The sequence below is a fragment of the Medicago sativa genome, chromosome 4 (assembly GCF_051527215.1).
Source record: "Medicago sativa cultivar Bolivia chromosome 4, Bolivia_mono, whole genome shotgun sequence".
NCBI lineage: Eukaryota > Viridiplantae > Streptophyta > Magnoliopsida > Fabales > Fabaceae > Medicago > Medicago sativa.
In genome coordinates, this window is record NC_140752.1 from 17,274,995 (window position 1) to 17,284,867 (window position 9,873).

The 9,873-nt window shown below is 35.4% G+C and overlaps 1 long non-coding RNA gene across 2 annotated transcripts; it reads left to right on the forward strand.

The window, feature by feature from the left end:
* Positions 1-769: 769 nt before the first annotated feature.
* Positions 770-2,350, forward strand: LOC146926830 (uncharacterized). Of its 2 annotated transcripts, none has more exons than XR_015005537.1 (6): positions 770-1,202; positions 1,258-1,310; positions 1,438-1,532; positions 1,623-1,718; positions 1,817-1,930; positions 2,086-2,350. It is a non-coding gene; the product is annotated as an uncharacterized LOC146926830 (long non-coding RNA). The 2 variants fall into 2 exon arrangements; XR_015005536.1 differs by having other exon boundaries at positions 772-1,202; positions 1,464-1,532.
* The last annotated feature ends 7,523 nt before the right edge of the window (positions 2,351-9,873 follow it).

Here is a 9,873-nt window from a genome sequence, read left to right on the forward strand (position 1 = left end):
AACAAAAAAAAGTAAAAACAAAGCTTGAATTGTAATGTTGGCGGAAAGTAAATTGCTCGAAGGATAAAACAGAAAGATATTCAATTCATGAAGTGGACCTTAAAGATATTCCATTCAATGGTACTTCAAAAGTATTAATCAAGTTCGTGAGCCTTGGAACTTTTTAAATTTTTAGAGGCGATGAGATGTGATCAGAGGGTACTATGATGAATTCTGGATCGATTTGAATTCATGAGAAGAGACATAAAGAATGCAAATATAATTTTTAAACTTTTTGTGAGTTTGATCTGTTTTTAACGATGGTAAAAGAAAGTTAACGGTGACGATTAGTGACATTGATTATTAATCCACATGTTATTTTATAATTGGCTATTTGTATTTAAAATTCAGGGTATCTTTGGAAAGAAAATTCCAACCCAAAAGTGTGCTGAAAGGGGTAGTTTTCTTTATATATAGTATAGATAACAAACTAAATAATAATAAGCCCTATTTCAAAGGATCCTGAAAAACCCTATAACATTTTTTTTGAACGAGAAAAAAAACCAATAACATTAATTTATTATTTTTTTTTGAAGGAATTATTTTTTTTTTAAAAGCATTAGCATGATTTTTATTAAACGTATTTTTTTTAGTAAACAGAAAAGCCCTATTTTATTGGATCCTAAAAAAAAAACGTGTTATTTGTTCATTAGTTACACAAATTTGGTCATAGTTGTTTCTTATCATCATTGCCTCACATTTTTTGAGATTTATTTTAACAAATTAATAACAAATAATTAATTACTACTTATTTAATTATTTCAACCAACAAAAAACCCCATGATTCATTCTCACGATCCTTCATCTCGTTTCTCACCTAGAAACCCAATCCCTAATTGTCTTCACCATCTTGTTCATCATGATTCATCACAATCCATAAATCACCAGAATCATGAATTCAATATCTGATTCATCACCATTGCTGATTCAATTTCACTCGCTAAATCCCTAAATAATCACCATCGCACCATCACTGATTCATCCTAAAACTCATTCTTCATCAAATCCCTAATTTAGCGCCAAATCTGAATCCCTAATTGTTGTTCTTGTTTGCAGAATTGTTCTGGTTCTCTCTGGCCATCGATCATTCCACAAGAATCAATCTCGCTATTCTCAGTTTCGTAACCGACACAACAATTTCTCTGATCTAATATCGATCTAAGGTTGTTGAGTGGTTCCTTCGTTGTGATTGTGATTTTTTTTCTTCTGTAAGTGCAGCAGATTGTATCTATTTTGCTCTTTCCTGAGTTCGCCTTGTGCCTGAGTTTAAGGTATGTTAATAAATTTATTTGGACAACAATGTTGACATCTGACATTCATTAAGAGTAGAAAAAGAAAAAATAATTATAGTTTTGTTACTGTTAAAACTCATATGTATGTGCTTATCGATGATATCAGTGAATGTTTTGTTTAAAAATTGAAAGGGACGCTCTGCAAGGGACGCTCAAGTATCAAAGAATAAATTTAACAACATATCATGGGTCCAAGTACAGGTTTAGTAATATAACATAACAACCTTAAAAAATTAGTGTATGAATAATATAAATAATTTGATTGATACAAACTTATTTTATTTTTTGTAGTGTCCTTGCCAAGAAAATGGTATAGATTGCGGGTACTTTGTGATGAGGTTTATGAAAGAGATTCTCATTTCAAAACTAAACGAGATTCCAAAGCTGGTATGTTATTTTTATATTAAAGTATAATATTTGTATATAATTAAGTTTATTAAGTAACATGATTATTTTTTGTTATAATATTGTTATAATATATGCAGTACATTGATGATTTCAAGTGTGTGACATACTCAAAAGATAAACTAAGAGTAATCCAAGAAGAATGATGTCATTTCATGCTCAGCCTAAAAGTTATATGATATTTTTATGATAAGGTAGGTTTCATGTTTCTCAATATATTTGCTAGAAGTGGTAGTTGTTTTAATTTATAATCTTGCTTTAATTTGTACTCATGATCTGTAGTACTTTGAATTTATCTTTAATATAATATAGTATTATTGCTTAATGGTGTTTTCTGGTATATATTCAGGTGGAGGATTCAAGTGGAGGAGAGTGAACGAAATTTGGAAATGAATGATGATTTGCCTGCTTGTTTTGGATAAAAATGTTGAGAAGATCAAGAAGATAGATGAAGACAGCATGATACCATAGAAGATTTTGATGTTTATGTTAACTAATTAGTTGTAACTCCTAGAGATATCTATGTTACCATATTATAGGCTATACATTTCTAACTTTTATGTTTTATATACATACATTTTTTATGATATGGTTAAGTTTTATTTGATAAATAATAGTCCCAATTATAATGTGCCAAAATTATATATATTTCCCTTTAAATTTCTGACTTTATATATATATTATTTTACTTTAAATTGATAAAAAAAACGCTATAAGGAAAAAAAAATTGACAAAAAAATAAATAAATAAATGCTTCTCCTAGCGTTTTTTTTCCTTTATAAAGCGTTATCTAAACATAATGTTGCATAGCGCTTTTAAAACAAAAACGCTGTCTTTAAACCTGTCTTAGATGGCGTTTTCTTTTTGAAAGCGCTATCTAAGGAGACCCTTTGCTAGCGCTTTTTGTCATAAAGCGCTATATAAACCATGATTTAGCTAGCGCTTTATACATAAAAAAAAGCGCTATATTACTTTTACCAGCGCCATTTACAGTAGCGTCTCAAAAGCGCTATCTAAAGCAAAAAAAAAGCGCTATATAAGCTCATTTTTGTAGTAGTGCAAGTATTCACTTAATGTATTTATAACAACGTCACTTTACTTATAACATTAATCAAAGGTTCAACAGCAACAAACAGCAACAAATGAAGCATATAACAGTGCTTGAATATCATATCATCAATAAGAAATGAGTCATATCAACTTAACATCATAAATAATACTTATAAACCAATACTTCTTTGCTAATAATCACTGATCGTACCTGATCAGAAGGAGACTGCCGGTGCTTTGAATGTAGTGGTTGTGACGGTGGTGGAATACGTCAGAATGCTTCTTGGAGCGGATGGGGGGTGTGTACCTGCAGGCACTCCGACGCTCAAGTCAGTAGAGATCAGAGAGTGAGGGTTTTTAGGAAGAAAGAAAATCTACCTCGGGGACTGCGGTGAGTCCCCTATTTATAGAGGTGGAGGGCTGCAGAGCCGTTGAGGAGGCACACCTCTGGCGGTTACGTAATCGTGGGAAGTGTAACCGCCAGAGAGTTTATTGCGGGAACGTGCACAACGTGCAAGAGAGACGTTGGGGTTCGTTTGAACCGGTCTCTTTGCTTCGTGCACCCCCCCTTCAGGCGAGGGGGTATGTTGTGAGCAATAATGCCAAACGTGGAGTTTGGGCTTTGAATGAAATTAGGCCTAAGTAAATGGGCCAAGAATCTCTTTGGCCGGTCCAGAATGTAACACCCCGTTTTCCCAACGTAAAATTTCTTAATAAAATCATAGTTTTTCTTCACAAAACGGAATGTCACATTTCTTAAAAATCATAAAATAGATAATAATAATTATCCTTCAAAGTTCAATCATCATAAAATCTGAAACTACGCAGCGGAAAATAGTTCAACATGACAAGAGTCTTGGCACGCAGGCCTCATCATAAAAGTCTCATAAATCTTAGTTCAATAATAATTCTTAAACATCAAAAAGCAATACGTAAAGGAACAGAAAATAGTATCAAAATTCCCATCCCGTTACGTATCAGAGCACCTAAAGACACACACTTGTGAGGAGTCCACTCACGACCGCAACTACTCTTGATTACCTGCAAGTTACCCATACGAAGAGCAACATTTTCAAGCAGAAGGGGTGAGATTTCTCAAACAATAATATTAAGCTCATAAATCATAAATTACATTTAACAACATAAATGTAACACCCATACCAGATGTATCTAGAAAGTCTAGCACGTGCGTTAATATTAGTACTGGATACATTAAAATTTACAACATTAAAACTTCGAATGAATAATCTTATACAACAAATGCGTTTGTACAACATAAATACAACTCAGCTTTTCATAATTGTACTATATGCAACCTTGATTGTCCATACATCCTGCAGCGGTACAAACGAACACTTGTCGCATCATCCATTCGGCTACTAGCTTGCTAATCCAACCTGTTTATCTGAAACAAATAAGGATTGGGATGAGACATAATGTCTCAGTGAGTTCCCCTAAATCCTAGGCTATAGGCAACCTCAAGGGGAAACCTACGGTCACCACGTGTCTACATTACAACCTGATGGTTGATTATACGTGTGTGGGGACTTGCATACTTAGACGGTCGTGCATACTAGGGCCGTCATAGTCTTATCTTACTTGTTATAGGCTTCTCATCTATACATGTCATGGCGGTTGAGGGAAACCTAAAACCGCATTGCCAAGAATACACTCTATGTATCGAGGCCTAAACATAAAATAACATAGCATATTCATGACATGATTCTAAACCGGATGATAAGGGGAAACCTAAGATCGTCACCGGTATCATATTCTTTACTTGCTCTACTCCATGCCTTATACTTGTCCTATTGCATCTAATGCTCATGTTCTTGAACTTATTCATGCATGGAAATAATTCTTGCATTTCATAACATAATCATAACATACATAAACGTGTCTAAGTTCATTCATAGGTTAGCGTGTAACAAACAATTATTATCTTGATTCATTTTTACGGATAGTCCCGGGTGGAGTAACCCCGAGATCGATCCCATACATGACCGATGTACGTACATCGGACTCCCTCGGTGTCGTGCGGGTCCCTTGCGGCTTGAACCGTCCCCCTTAGGTCGAGAACCTCCTGTATCCCCCTGGCGTGGATAACAAGAGACACGAGCACCTACGTCTTGCTTACTCAGTGATATGCGGGTCCCTTACGGCTTGAATCGTTCTCATAATGAGAACCCCTTGTATCCCCCTGATGTGGATAGCAAGAGACATGTCACCTACACTTATTAGTCATGGTCTTGTCGTGCATAAAAGTTAAACATGTACATACTTGATTGTTTACCTCGGAACCTTAATCGAACCGATTAGTGGTAAACTCTTACTTGTTCATATACATACCTAATCATGGTGGAGAGAATTAACCTATCAATCCACATCTTACATTCTTGCTAACATGCTAGTTCTCGACTAACTATGTCAAGGCTCTAGTTATTTCCCTTGCTTAAAGAATATCTTGCTACCCCATTTCATATTGCATAACATAACACTCTTGCGTATCATTTATTCACAAGCATTGTTAACAATTTGCCATGCCTTTCCCTTATTTAAAATCTTGTTTGAAATTGTACTTTAGGCACTTGGAATTGAGGGGTTTCATATTTTAATAAGGTACTGCAAGATCGAGCCTCGGATAGCCCATGCTGGCCACAAAACGAATTGACAACACATGTTGTGCAGTCAATTTCGCCATGGCCAAATATTCTGCCAGGCCAAATATTCCGCCAGGCCAAATATTCCGCCAGGCGAAATTTTTCACCATGGCTAGCTAAAAGGCGAGCTATTCCAGAGAGCACTGATCCCCAGCTCGCCATGGCGAGCTCAATTCCGCCAGGCGAACTGTAGCAGTCCAGAATTCTGCAGAAAACGTGATTTTGCATAAAAACCTCAATTTCAAGCATCATAAGGTACCTGGAACCTCTAGGACACATAAAAACAGTTAGAAATGGAATACATGGCATCATTAACATGTTTTGATCATAAATGATACAAAGGGGCAACTAGAACCCTAAATTACATACTAATAAATTCATGATTTTCTCACAAGAAATTGCATAACCCAAGGGAGGGATAAGCTATCTAGGAACTCACCTAATCATGTTTGCTTGCTTTCCTTCAAGTTCCAAGCTCAAACCCTAGATTCCCCTTCATTCTTGATTCTTGACTTTCAACCCAAACCATGCTTAAATCCTTTCTTTCACTTGTTTCTTGCTTGCTAAGCCATGCTTGATCATGTATTGAAGAAGTTTGGATGACTTAGAGAGGAGAGGGAGGGCGGTTCCTAGAGAGAAGGAGGAGAGAACTTTCTTCCCAAAACCTAGAGAGAGAAAGTGAAGGAAATTATGAAGATTTCCACCCCAAAAATGCTTATATACTCCCTTGTGCGTAAATACTTAAATGCCCTTCGTCTTAGTCGTGTTTACCTGATACTGATACATAAGTTCATACTCGACTGATATTTAATAATAATATCGTCTGTCGTACTTAACATTCTTCACCATAAGCATTTTCCATAAGTCTTAGTCCTCTGTTACAATTAACAGATAAAATTTCCATTAGCTGACGAGCGGGATATTACATTCTACCCCCCTTAAAAAAATTTCGTCCTCGAAATTTAGAGATCAACTACCAATCCTCATGACAAAAACTTATCATATTTGGTCTGAGTCAAACATTTTCCATTCATACACATCCAAAGGGTTCATCGCATCGTGTCCTCATCTTGTTTCTTAACCCACATGTAACTGAACATAGCCTTCTTGATCTTAATATCACTCAAACTTAGAGTTATCCTAGCATACCATAATTTAGAATTTACCTTGCTAAACATAAACTTATTGTCTTGGACTCGCATCTTACCCGCTTATCATAAACTATTTCATAACGTTACCTTATCATAATCATGAACACTCAGGATTTGCCTTTTAACTGGAATCCTACGGAAACCAGGTTTGCCCTGCAGTGCTTACTTGCAACATAAAACATATTTCATACATACATCTTATCATGAATACATAATCTTACTGTACCTTGAGACACATGCTTCTTACTTGTATTACTCATATAAACAATTCCATGAATCTCTTATCTCTTTTCAGAGCCTTAGGAAATCTTTCGATCTCATTACCATTCTTATTGCACCCGAATTCATGGATGACTCATATAACTTGTCGTAGAGAGGTGAAATTAAATACACTGATACATATGTCATCCATCAACCCATCTTATAGCTTACATGCTCTTAAAGCTTCCGACTTAGATCCCTTGCATTTGAATACTCTTAAAGTATACTTGTGCGCCTCATAAGACTTTCCGAAAAACTTTGTTGTTTACTTCAACACATCTTACTTTCCATAGCATTCACATACCTTCAAGTGTCGTTTCTTTTCAAATAATGACGATACTCATTCTAACATATTGCTTTTAAAAAGTTTTTTTTTTTTTTAAACATGAGTATTCGGATCCTTGGAACGAATGGAGACATAATCTTGTAAAAGAATTTTGTGAAAAGTATCATGTTAAAAATACTTTCGTTTCCAAGTCCCTCAATATCCATTTCAAATTTAGGAGTTTTTAAATCATAGTTCGAAATCTTCATAGTAAGTATCGTGATCATTTAACAAGTTTGACATAAGAGGGTATGCACTTCATCGTACATAACTCATGACTTGTATCTCCTTCTATACTGAAATTCTTAAACTTTAAAAATAACTTCTCTCTTATTCTTTCTTGACTTACATACATATCTTGGAGACTCACATAATTGCATAACATAAATCATATAGGATCCTTGACCCTCATAACATTATCTCATTTCCTCGTTCTAATAACAATAAACTTGAATCTCCAAAACATCATATCCTATTACGATCACATATTATTACCTTATCATGCATAACACTTCTTCTTTTAAAACCGGTTCCACACTTGATAATTCAATCATTACTCTGAGTCACAAAAGGAACCTTTCGACTCTTACCTGCACTTTTCTTGTCATAGCACATACTCTTACATGTATTTCTCTTATCATACTTAGATGAAGACACATCCATTATACCTTTGCCATACCCTTCACTGTCTGTATCGGTTTCGTTACTTATTTAACAGTTCGAGAACTCTTCGCTTGTTCCATAATGCTTCTTAAGAAGACTCTTACTATCAAGTTCCATGGTTACTGTCGTAACTCCATCTATTATCATTTCATTGCGCCACTCTGATTCCCACCAGTTGGCCTTAACCAATACTCTAATCCATTGAGACGACTGAACTCCACATTCTTTTTCCCATATGAACTTCATCTTCTTGAGCCTTTCTTATAACCTTTTATATGGCAACCATTGCCATAAGCATGCACCTCACAATACCTTGCAAGATTAGATCTCACGGTAGACTTATCGAATTACTATATTATTTTACTTGGGAATCGACCCTACTTTCTCACTAGCTGAGTTCACCTCATAGTAGATTCACCATAAATTCATACATACTTTTCTTGATCATACTTCATTGTATTCTCGTATTCTCGCGTACTATGTTTTGCGTAATCAACCAATGCTTGCTCGTTAATTTCTTTCGTTAAGAAAACATCATAATTTAACACATGGGTCATTGGCATTGACGATTTCTCTTTATATAAAATGTAATAAGTTTGGCCCCAGTCGTTGCTCTAAAATCACGGAATAAGTTGACAACACAACTGTGTCATCCAACCTTACTTCCGGTGAGTTTAGCCCACTCTACGTGAGTCGTAACAACCGGTACCTGCAAAATTTCTTTTAAATTTAAGAACTCCATTTCCAATCACCCATATGCATGTATCTTTCTAAAATCTTGTAAACTTTTCAATTCAACATCTTAACGGGCTTTAGCAATTCAATTAAGCAAAACATAGATCCGGGGAAATATTCATAACTTTATTAAACCTGAAAATCTTGTGACTTCACTTAACTCTTTATCAATTTACTTTCCATCTCATGACTTTGCATCCACTTTATCCGTTCCATAAGCCGAAACCTTAAAACTCTTGATCCAAGCTCTTCGTCAGCTCTTGCCACATGTCATTAACTCCCAATGTTACCTCAAATCGGATTGTTTCCGTTAATACTTGTCCATGCATTCCCTTCCTTATAAATCATAGGGGGTGATGTGCATTCGATACTTGATGTTATAAAAGGTTTTCGTCACATAAAATATTATTGTGAAGACATCTCCCCAATAGTCATTGCAAACCATAGGAACAAACTGGTAGGTTTCATAAAAGTTTCGTTCCAGGTTTGCTATTGGTGAGCTTCTCCAACTCTATCTTCAGAAAACATTCTTCGCATGAAATTTATATTCTCAAATATAAAATGCACATCATTATCTCCTATCATCGTGGAATATTCTATAACATATGCATGGCAACATCAACCTTTTTCGACACAATTCTTGGCAAATCGGAAATCAATGCCTTAATCCTGATAACATAAATCTTTCTCTTAAATCCTTATCTTGTAATCTTGTACTGACAATCCAGAATATCATAAACCTGTTCCAACAACAACTCTTACCGAACTTTCGGTCTTTCTTATACATATATCCAATTTATTCACTTACGGATACACCAAGTATCGCTAACATCTTACCTGACATTGTCGGAACATCTTGTCTTAACATTGCCTTAAATTCCCGGAGGATTCACACTTATACTTACTTAGTTCACCGGCCTCCTATTGGCATGATCAACCTCTTACTAATACTCATTCCGAGTTCTTACTCTTGAGTTCCTCTTCATCACAAACTTCGTTCCTCCTGGGTCCTATCCAGCTCTCAGGCATCCATTCTAATCGTCGAATGCTAAATTGAGTTGATCAGGCTCAACTAACATCAACAACTAGAACATTTACCCGGAACCCAATGGTCCCACTACCTTAGTTGTAACTTAATGACCCAAGGCACGGTCTGAATCGACCTGCTCTGATACCAATTGTAACACCCATACCAGACGTATCTAGAAAGTCTAGCACGTGCGTTAATATTAGTACTGGATACATTAAAATTTACAACATTAAAACTTCAAATGAATAATCTTATAGAACAA